At 38.7% G+C, this 12,102-nt stretch overlaps 1 long non-coding RNA gene across 2 annotated transcripts in view; it reads left to right on the forward strand.

Annotated features, from left to right (window-relative positions):
• The window catches only part of LOC140332509 (uncharacterized), an 8,587-nt gene extending 2,585 nt beyond the window's left edge, over positions 1-6,002 (forward strand). The window contains exons 1-4 of one of the 2 annotated variants that reach the window (XR_011921149.1): positions 213-592; positions 2,711-2,769; positions 5,548-5,674; positions 5,790-6,002. This is a non-coding gene — a long non-coding RNA (uncharacterized lncRNA). Of the gene's footprint in view, positions 1-212; positions 593-2,710; positions 2,770-5,547; positions 5,675-5,789 lie in introns of those variants that run through there. The other variant, XR_011921150.1, reaches the window with a different exon arrangement.
• Positions 6,003-12,102: the final 6,100 nt, after the last annotated feature.

Below are 12,102 nucleotides of genomic sequence, written 5' to 3' on the forward strand. Positions count from 1 at the left end.
AGGCAAGGAGATTTTCACTTCTTTTATTCTGTTTTCATATCTCCCCCACCCTCTTTGCAACTACTGTCTGCATCCACTTAGGCTATGTACACTTGTCAGATGATTCTCGCTCCCAATATAAATGGTGGTGCTCGTCTCGGTCAAGAATCTGACATGTGTACAGAAGTTGCCCAACGTTGTTCATGAATCTATCAGGGTGGTTGAAGGGGGAATGACTGCTTTACAAGTCAAGGAAGAAAAGCACAGTGGGGATCCTCCCGCTTATCCTCCCTGTTCCTCTCTGCATACAATAACAGCGCTTGTTTGTTTATCTGTCACTGTTGCTGGAAATGAACATAATTGTGCACATGTGTATGTAGCCTTAGCGTTGGCTGCATATCAAACTGGCTTTCAGATAATGGCAAGGATAGACCATGTCTGCAGAGTGTGTCGGTACAGTCACATAGCCTCAGCTAAGGGCACATGTGGGAGGCAGGGACAGAGTGTTATCACCCAACAACAGGAAGAACCTACCAGGATCACCAGGTATGCCAGTTCATCCCACCAACTCCTATGCAACAGAGCAAAGATTCAACAAATTGGCACCTACCTGGTAAGTGTTCCTCTATTTGTTGTAATTTTTTTCTTCAAAGACAGAGTAGCTTTAAATTTTGCCAGGATAAGAGTCTTTACCCACCAGTTGGACCTGTGTTCTAAGAGATGCCAGGAAAGGAAGCAGAGTAAATATTTACTTAATGGTCGGCAAGGGTATAAACTGAATTCAATGCCATTTTTCTATGGAATTTCATGCTAAGTTAGGCAAAAGAGATGTGATGCATGGCAAGATTATCACCTCCTTGTCTCAAGAGAATCATTAGGAAAGCAGCTGTCTAAAATATGTTATGTTAGTGTCTTTTTATGGTTTGAAATACTAAAGCTTACACGAATATTTTATAAATAATGTCATATGTTATGTAATTTCTGTCTGACACGATTCCCATGAAGTCTTTGGCAATACTTCAAATAACATACTAATAAAAACATATGGCAGGCCAACACCACCCAATAAATAAAAGTAATTTATGTAGACAAGAAATATCAGCTAGGCTGAGTCTGTCAAATATTACCAACTGTTTTTCCTAGCATAGAATTGCATTGGGACAGGAACATATGACAACAAATTGTGCAAGACTAGCAGTTTAATCTTTCAGGGTTTTCCTTCACACTTCTTTTTGTCATGGAACTTAAATTTTCTTTTACTCCATAGGGAGAACTACAACATTTACAAAATAACTCTTTTTATGAAGCTCTAATTCAGAATACACAAAACAAATATGCCGTTTTAAGGCATATATGTTTTTTAAGCTTTCTATTGCATGCATATCAAACCCAAATGAAACACTCTAATTTTGGTCATACTATTTCCAATCTGCACCAAACTTTTTTAATTCCAGAATGCAATTATAACATTAACACCTGTAATTAAGAATGTATAATTGTTGCCTATAACATTTCATCCCAGAAAACTGGTCCAATAAACATTCCTTAAAACATTTGCTGTAAAAAAGTGCATGAAGTGCTTTTCCTGAGAAATGTAAGGATTGATCTACTGCACAGCTCCTCCAGCTACAAAGAGAGCTTCAAAGAGATGAAAGCTTGTTTTAAAGCTCATTTACTGTATGATAAGAATATGTTCATATTATGGTAATATTCAAATGTTCAAGGCCAGACTAAAAGTTACAAACAAGGAATAGGAGGGCATTTTCAGGCTTAAAAACACAACTTCACATATTTTTTAATTATGAAAACTAGCAAATTTATTTACTGAGTTCAGGATTTAAAACTACCTGTAGGACTGACATCGGTGAAATTACCACAAAACTCTAATAAGTAATTTTAAAAAAAAATATATTGGGCATGATTTATTAACGCTGTCTAAGACTAGAGAAAATAGACTATCATGGGATAACCCGAGTGACCCAGCAAGCCCGAAATGTTTCTAGTCCAGGATTAGGTACATTTGCTAAAAAATTGCAAATGAGTATAAGAAATCTATTCTAAGTTTGCTGGATCCCCCAGGTTCTATGCTGCTATAGGTTATTTAACTCTACATTTTATTACTATTATTTGTAAAGTTCAATTCAATAAATCATAATCTCTTGCATATTCCCTTGCAGAAATTTTGCTGCAGGTTCAAGACCCACCATTATATTTTCATACTCACCCCTTTCAAAATCTCTGCAAATTAGATGGTGTGTTACTTAGTTGGAAAAACAACAGAATGGATACATTAAAGCGGAAGTAAACCCAAAAAAATAAAATCACACTTACCTTCAATCCCGCAGATCAGTCTGTCCATGGGGAGGTTTCTTCCATTGGGTCCTGTTGTCTTAGTATCCATCTTTGGCGCAACGCAGAGGGAGCACCAGATGCCGCCATCTTCTCTTCTTCCTCATTCTTCTTCTTATGTCACTCGATCTCACACACTAAAATTGGGAAAAAACTTACTTACTGAGCATGCCAGGTTGTCTACCCTTTTATGTAAAGTGAAAATTCTGAGTTTAGGTACACTTTAAGCAAAAGCAATATACTCTTGCATGTTTGTGTTTATTTAAGATACGTTGACTGGTGTATTTAAAGTACTTGCCTGTTATCAACCAATCAAAGTATGTGTTATCCTTATTTCTAAGAATAGAATGCAAGTATATAGCATTTCATGTTTTTATACAAGGTCTCTTATAGGATCTGAAAATGTATCCAAACAACTATCTCTGAAGCTGCACTTCAGAAGTAAGCATAAGCCTTTATTACCTTTTAGCATGGAGTGTATGCATTAAGCATTGGACCACCCAATGTTTTCAGTGAAATTTTTTGTCTTAGAATAAAAGCTACAGGGACAACTAATCATCAATTATACCATCATATGTGTAGTGGTATACTGCAGTACACCCATAGATGAACAATAAAAACAATGCAGAACTGACAGTACTTGACATTTACATCTTTACCAGAGGAATGTTCACTGCCTCGCCTCTAAAAGCTCTTGTAGGAGGCAAAAAACTCTTATCGCTCAAGCTAATGAAAAATAAAATCAATTCATGTTATTTGTATGAAAACACACAAAAGGGTCAGGGACAGAACAAAAATGATGTGCTTTGCAAGACTGCACACAAACCATGTTACAATATAGATTCTAATTATAAACAGGCTGGTAAACCATTAAAAAACATGAAGCAAATCGGCAGAACCGGATAGAATATAGCACTGCTTCAATTAGAATAAATATGATGGCGTTTCCAAGTCCATGTACAATATATTTCTGAATGTCAAATATAAGAATACTCTCCAGATCAATATTCAGTCTCCATCACTGATAGAAGACTTTGCTCTGAGTTTTGACCTGAAGTGCTTATTTAAGTAAATGGTTTATTGTCAGGAGGCAATTAAAATGAAATGTAGGAAAGGAACAGGCTGGTTAGATACATCTCCATACTGAAGTTACTATAACTAAATAGTCCCTGGAATTCAAAGACAATTGATTTATACATTGCTATTTAAAAGCACACACATATAAATATAATAAATATTAATTAATAAAAGTATAATAAATTATTACTTCTGCAGAAATATTACACATTTTGTTGGCATTATGTTTGACTTATTATTATATAGTAGTGAGGTATTCCCAGCAATAGGCCTGGTTAATAAGGCTCGCCAATACTTGAGCAGATAGATTATCATGGGGGAACCTGGGTGATCTAGCAAACTTTAAGGTAAAACAAAGGAACACTAACAATAGCACTAACATTTTTAAGTATAATGTACTACTCCACAGCATCCCATAATTTCAAATATAGAAAAAAACACAGATACCTGAGTTATATTGATCTGTAGACTAGCACTAAAGGGTTGATATTTAGGGGGAAAAAAGAATAGAAAGTCCTTAGATTTGCAGACTTGCCCAGGCAGCCCCAGTCTTACACCAGTGTACTGACAGAATGAGCAGACTGATAGCGGAAGGTCATGGTCCAAACCCCACTTCCTCAGAAGCAAAGTGAACATCTCTGAAAGGTAGTGTTTAAATTGCAATGCACATTAGAAATCTTCTATATATATATATATATATATATATATATAATATCTTCTATAATATATTATATATCTTCTATAGTCTATATAATATTACCAACTCTCAGTTGGAAGACATCCCAGAAAGCAAAACTAAGGCGTGCATTCCACCGCTTAAATGTTCTAAGTTATCTTAAAAGTAAACAGAATTAAATTTAAAACATATGTACACATATATGCAACCTCAAATATCTGCTATTGGATAACCTTAGATGACACAATGTGAACAGTGTAATATCTCCAAAGCATTACTATTAAAGCTGTACCTTGGGCGAGACTAATTCCAGGCAAAAAAAAAAACACAGATGCATCATACATGCATTAGTGTGTTGAAGTTCCATTAAAAATGCAGCTGCACAGCTCACTTGCACTGAAACACACTGCAACACACCACAGTGTGTAAAATAAAAGTGTGTGTTTGCACTGTTTTTTGTACTATGCAACTCATTCGTATTGTATGGGCTGGCTAACATAGCTCAAGTCGAGGTGCCCCAATTTATTAATACATATGGGTGTTGTAGTGTTAACAAAGCCCTAAATGTTTTTTTAAATGACATTAGTGAAAGAACACAAATTCATTCATTTTATATCAGCAATGATCACCCCTATTTAGCAGCACTAAGGCTGAGAAGGAGGGGCCGAACTAGGAATCATTTTTTTTAACATCGGAATTGCTTACAGAAAGAGTGGTCAGTTTGAGTTTAGTTATGAAAAAGTGTGTTCCTGTTATTTTACTGGCTAATCCACAGTTAGGCTTTGTAGTTGTTGCAGTGGAGGACCTGGCTATTCTACAAATCCTTGGGTTAGGGGGTGTGGCCCCGCCTTGCGTCAAGTTGTGATTGCAGAGGCGGCTCCCTTATAAGAGAGGTGAGTCTGTGGAAGCTGGTTTAGGATAGGATACTGGTTTAGGATAGGATACAGGATAGGATACTGGTTTATGAACAAAGCATTACCCATGGAGATTTCTAGTGCTTTTATTTCCATCTTGAATTAACTGGTAAGCATTGAGATATACCTGTTGTTTAAATTGGCAATTATGTTTCCTTGGCTTTTATTTATGGCTATATCCAACTGGCAAGCATTGATATATACCTGCTGCTGTAATTGGCAATTATTATTTTTTTCTTGGCCCTTATATATGTTTGTTTTTGAGTCTATACCTGATAGTTAGATGTTGTACTGCCCAAATACATATGAATACCATTTTCTTTCAAACTATGGCCATGTTAAAAGATTCTACTTACAGTCATGGGATATATTGGAATGTCTATTACTCTGAGGAAAGCTAGCGCTATGAAGTGATACTGGTTAAGCAGAAGTATTATTATAACGATATGACCTTACTGTGGTTGACTAATAGTTCAGTATTCAACCAACTACCTATTAGTTGTATTGCACCTTAGGGAAATAGTTCTCAATATCCATTTTTTCATCTAATAGGCACCTCAATCACATCTGCTGCTCTTGTCCAATCTGCTGCTATCATCGCTGTCCACTCTGTGTTGGGATCCAATTTTCAACTGGATAAAGTAGTCTATTGCATTTTGGTTATCAGTGTTGCATAGTAGTGAGTATAATGTCATAATTTGTAAAATAATTTGTAAAACTGATATCTTATACATTGTTTACAATTGGAAGTATTATATATGTTGTTGATTATATATCATGTTTGTAAATCGTAGGTCTCTAAATCTTTTGATTCATCCTGAAGAAGCAGTTTTATAGTCTCGAAATGCGTTGATGTAGAATACTACAATTAAGAGACCACATGTCAGCCAAGAGATCCCTTTTCAGCGTTTAGGAAAAGACTTGGTGATGATAATACTTTTTTGTGATATTGTTTATGCTGTACAATCGTGCAAAATTTTTTATTGTGGTTTTAAAATTGTTTACTATTAAAATATTTATTGTTTATGTTTACTTTATACCTAAAAAGTCCCGTTTCTCTGCACAAAATATGAATATTGATTCAACCAATCGGGATGTGGCATTGCATCTTTTAGATGCCAATATTTACTGATTGGCTCATTTCCATTGATTTATAAATCACTTTCCTACTTAAACAATAAAAAATAACTTTTTCTGTAAAAGCAAAAATTACACCAGCCTAACATGAACATATAACATACTGTATGTGGAACACTATTCATTTATGGAGAAAAAATAGATGTTTTTTTTTTGTTACTTTGTTTCTTTTAAAGAAGCAACTGTAATACTTAATCTTCTCTGATAAAGACTTTAATCTGCTCCAAACTATAAACTTTTGATTTCAGTAATGTCCATGAAACTATAAAAATATATTGGCAACAGAAAGTAAACAATACAAGCTAAATATTACTAAGATGCTTTTAAATCCTGGTTCGCAGTTTAAAATTAACGTCTACTCAAAAGCATTTTTGAAATTAGCTGAAATTTTGGGTAGTATGCGCTTCCTTGACAAGATACTTTCATAGCTACATATTCACAATTGATCACGGTAAGTTTTTAATTTGTATACCGAATGTAATTTAGATACATTAATTATGGAGGAAAAATACAGATAAAATATAAAGAGAGTATTATATGTACCATAGTGCAGGGACAATATGCTGAAAGTGAGTAGAGAACTATGAATATGAGCTTTTATCTCTATGACATCATTAATAATATTATTATTATTATTAAACAGGATTTATATAGCACCAACATATTACGCAGCGCTGTACATTAAATAGGGATTGCAAATGACAGACTAATACAGAGAGTGATATAGGAGGAGAGGACCCTGCCCCGAAGAGCTTACAATCTAGTATTCCATATTCCAGCATTCCTAGATTCCATATGGAAATTCCTTATAAAACTTTAACATCTCATAATAGAAAATTGCATTTATGACTGCAATGAGTTGTTATCATTATCAGTGTTATAAATAAACATTTTAACTACAGCAAGCTTTATTGATCTAAAGAGCAGCTGTAGGTGAGGTTTAATTGTTGGTGAACCCAGAAGTTGCCTTACAGGCTGAGTAGCAATATTGAACAGAAAGCTCAGTGTTCTGTATCATTAGGATTAATTATTAGTAATAGTTTCATACCAATTAAATGCAAAAAAGAATAACATGTGGGTGAGTTAGTTATGACAGGCTCAAAATTAGTTTTTTTGTTTTTTTCAATATATTTTTATTCAAGCTTTACAAGAAAAAATGTACAAATTCAAAGCATTACATTCCAGTTTTGCATTCCAACAATAAAAGAGAGAAGAAAAATAAAAAACGTCACAATTGTACATCAAGGTGAAGCTTCGACATAAAGCATCCAGTGTAGTAAGTACAACAGCCAAACGTGTCAAAATAACCAAGAAAATTAGTGGCCGCCCTTGATAAAGGAATCCCCTTGAGTGGGGAGTGATATATCCCCCCATAGATTGGACATCTCTCCCACCCTACGTGTAAAAGGACAGCCATAGCAAAAACCCTTGAGTGCTTATTGCAATGCAACTAAAATGAATACATAACCATAATAGAAAGAAGGAGAAATAAAGAAAAGGGAGAGTGAAAGAAAGACCCACAGAAGGGTACAGATAGGGGAGGGGGATGGGAAAGGGGGGTTTGACAGGTCATTGCGTGTCCCGAAATTGAAGTACCCATAGACTTGGTTACTTCTCTGTTAGTAAGGCCTTAAAGCATTGGACTTACTTACTTACGTACTTATTGTACGATCCCACCCCACCCGCATGTAATATTCAATCCAGGGTGACCACACCTTGTAGAAATGTGACATAGAATCAGTAAGTATAGCCCTCATTTTTTCATTTACCAGGAACCATGACATCTTTTATTTGATTTGTGCTATAGAAGGGGTGGCTGACCACCAAGCTCTCGCTATGACCATCTTAGCTGTTATAAACAAATGGGTTAATAAACTAAATTGTGTTTTGGTACACACCTCGGGTTTTAGATTAGGCAGGGCCTCTGTGGGGCGTTTGGGAAAGGACCTTCCCACTACTGTATAAGCTATTTGGTATACATTGGTCCAGTATCCTTGCAGTTTGGAGCACTCCCACCAAAAATGGTATAGGGTACCCGGTGAATCACAGCCTCGAAAACACTTGTTGTTCTGATAATGTCTTATTTTTGCTAGTCTTACCGGGTCCATGTACCAACACATCATCAGCTTGTAATTCACTTCAACCTCCAGGGCATTGATGCTGCAATGGGCAGTAGTGTCCCACATCTGTTCCCACTCCTCCTGCCACAAAGACAAAGCCAAGTACCCCTCCCAATGGTTCACATAAGGCAAAGGCGCTGAGGTATAATTCCGCACTAGCGTGTCATATAGAGCTGAAACTACTCCTTTTGGTAAGGGGGTTACGAGCACATATATGTTCAAAAGATGATGGGGTACTCACTGGGGCCAACTGTTTTATTCTGCTATGTATAAAGTGGGAGATTTTCAGCAATAAATGAATGACTCGGAGTCTGGGACTTGGTGTTTTTAACAGAGCGTGTTTGCGTTAAATCTACCATGCCCTATCCACCTCTGGAATCTCTGTGGGTTTTCATATTCCCGTGGGAACAGCGGGTATCCAACTATGGTAGACAATAGGGAATATGTAGTTTCCAAGCCTCCCGACCGTTTGGCAGAGTGCCTCAGTAACAGGTTGGTTATTATGGGAAGTACCGGAGAGGGGATCCACAGTAAATTCTCAATCAAAACCGGTGCAACCACTCTGGCTTCAATTGTGACCCAGTAAGGAGGTTCTGTTGGAACATGGTATACAGTGAGGGGTGCGAGCTGAGCTGCAGTGTAGTAGGAAGGGAGGTGGGGCACAAATAGGCCTCCCCGCTGCTGTGGTCGATGGATGGTGTGCAGAGGGATACAGGGCCTGTGTGAATTCCAAATGAATGTCAGCATTCTTTTCTGCAAGACTTTAATAGTGGTGACAGGGAACTTTATTGGCAACACCCGCATATGGTACAGTAGTTTTGGCAACCAGGTCATTTTTATCGAAGCTATGGGTCCAAGCCAAAATATTTGGTATCTCTTTCAAGACTCAAGCAGAGAAATAAGGTGACGGACTAGCTCTGGAATGCTGGCGGCATACATGGATTCGTATAATGGTGTAATGAACACCCCCAGGTAACAACTCCTCCCAAATAAATGGCAAAGATGCGTGCAACATCGATACCATATAAGCCGGTAGGGTGATATTTAGTGCTTTACATTTGTGTAAGGTGAGTTGTAGACCAGAAAATTTCTGAATATTTTGAAGCAGGGACATTAGGTTATGCAGGGGAACTAGAGGGTTGAAAAGACACAAAAGCACATCATCTGCAAAAAGGCTAAGTTTGTGTGACGTGTCACCAATCTTAATGCCTGAGATGTCCGGATGGTCTCGTATTGCTTGAGCCAAGGGTTCCATTACCAACTCAAAAAGTAATGGCGACAACGGGTAACCTTGTCTGGTTCCCCTGCCTATAGGGAAATAGGAATATATGGGACCTATTACCCATATATTGTAGGAATTCCCTGGGGGAATTATACAATGCTGCAACCCAACTGCGGAAGTGTGGGCTGAAGCCCCATTTCTCTAGAAGGTAAGTGAGGTACAGCCAAGGAATGGAATCAAGTGCCTAATATTATTAAGCTAAGGGGTTATTTTTAAGCTAAGGAGAAATGCTGGTACCCTCCTGGTGCGAGCATAATGTATTAGGTGGAGGATGTATATTGTGTCTAGCCTGCCACCTAGGGATGAAGCCCGTCTGGTCCAAACCTATCACCCAGTCTATGCCTTTATTTAGCCAGGCTGCCAAAACTGAGGCCAGCAGCTTAAATTTGTCCAAATTTAGTAAGGAGATATTTGGACCATGGGGTGGAGTCGGTGTCCGGCTTAGGCAACAAACATATTGCCACTTCTAATGCACATCTCCCAATGCTCCCTCTTTCGAAACAGCATTAAAAACTTTCACCAAGTGAGGCACCAGCACATCTGCAATTTTTTTGTTATAGACCACCGTAAAGCCATATGGGCCTGGATGTTTGCTACTCTTAAGGTTTTTAATTGCTAGCATGATTTCCCTCTGTTTTATTGGGGTTTCTAATAGCTCGACCAGTGATGCTGGGAGTGCCGGCAAATGCAAGGCATCAAGGAAACTATGCATAGCAGCTTTCCCTGACATGAGCGGTGACTTATACAACTCTCTAAAGTGCTTATGGAATTCTTGCAAAATAGGTGCTTGTGTGCAATTATTTGTGAGGTCCGTGCCATGAACTTTAAGCCGGTAAGGGATGAAGTAGCTGTCAGGCTGGCGTAGTATCCTGGCCAACATCGTGTAATGCTTGTTACTATTCAAAAAATTTGTTTTTAGACTTTAGACTACCGCAGCTGTTTTTCCGCTAGGGACACCATATCAAGGTTCAGTTGTGTACATACTGATTCTAGTTGCCTGCCTAATTCCCTAGTAGAAGTGGCCAAGAATTGGCTACGCAAGTCAGTGTTTTCATGCTAGACGTTGTTTCATAATTTGCGAAGCCAATTGGATAAAGCGGCCCCTAATGACTGCTTTATGAGCAGACCAAAGAGTTTCACTTGGGACCTCAGGGGACCGGTTGAGTGCAAAATAATCAGAAAGTGCAGTTTGAATTTTCACACTACTGGGTCACTTAGGAGATAAACATTTAGTGACCACCGGAAAGAGTTCGATTTGAGAAATAGTGAGGAGAAGGTTGCCATCACTACATCATGCTCAGACCAGAGGATAGCCAATATTTAACATTGAGTTGTAATTGGGAGAATTAGTGGAAACAGTATAATGAAAAAGCCATTTTGGCATTCATTTGGTGCGTGATATGTGACCAGCATCACTTTGGCATCATTTAAAACACCCACTAGAATGAGGTAGCGCTTATCATGGTCTGCTATTAGTTTATCTAGCGTCAAAGTTACAGTCTTGTGAAAACCTGTGAGAACCTCTCTTTGCTTTGTGGAGGCATTAGCATGGTACACCATTGGGTAAGAGCTATGAAAGTACTTCGGGCAAGAGGAAGAGGAAAAATGTGTCTCCTGTAGGCACAGTATGTCAATTTTCTTGGAGTGGAATTAGCAAAATGCCTGGAATCATTTCATGGGGGAGTTCATACCCTGAATGTCATGTGCGGAGAGACAGGACCATTAAGAGGCGCTGCTGCTAGTATGGAGGTGTGTGAGCCCTGAGAAGGTCTAAGCCGTAACCAGGTTTTCTCCAGGGCCTCTGATGGTGAGGGTGTTGCGCTGCTAGTTATGGCCAGGTAGCGGTCCTTGGGCACACCAAGGTGGCCAAGCATGGTGCAAAATCACAAGGCAGGCGGATAGTTGAGCAAAGCCAGGGTCGAGACAGGCAGCAAACAAAAGAGGTCAGGTCACATGCCAGGGGTCAATTGCCAGGGATCCAGGAGTCAGACACTAGTGACACAGGGGCCACTGCAGACACAAGGAACACAGGAGACACCGGAAGCAACAGAAGGCACAGGGGACTCAGGGATATCCAGAGACTGACAGGAACACTGGAATAGCACAGGGAAGTTGACTGGGAACCAACAGACTGCACAACGAGGGGTTAACGCAGGAGCTGGACAGAGGAAACACAGAATTTAGCTACAGATGAACAGGAACTAGCTCATAGATCTAGGGATTTGAGACACCTTGCACAAACACAAAATACAGTCTGTGAGCTGGCTAAATAGCCAGGGCAGATCAAGAGGCTATTTCCTGATTGACCAGCAGATTGGACAGAGTTGATAAATCTTGGAAACAGAGGCAAGCCCAGCAACAGAACTGCAAGCATGTGCAGGACAGTGAAGCCTGTGCTTTAGTGAGGAACAGGTAAGTGTGACACTGAACATTAAGAGAGAGAACCGATACCGCCATTAATGTGCAGGGTAATATCGCCATACATGACCATGTTCATGGGTGTCAGATACTATGAGGTTTTGGATGACCCAAGGGATTGGAGGGGGGGGGGGGGGGAGAGAGAACTGG

The sequence above is a fragment of the Pyxicephalus adspersus genome, chromosome 6 (genome assembly GCF_032062135.1).
Source record: "Pyxicephalus adspersus chromosome 6, UCB_Pads_2.0, whole genome shotgun sequence".
Classification (NCBI taxonomy): Eukaryota; Metazoa; Chordata; class Amphibia; order Anura; family Pyxicephalidae; genus Pyxicephalus; species Pyxicephalus adspersus.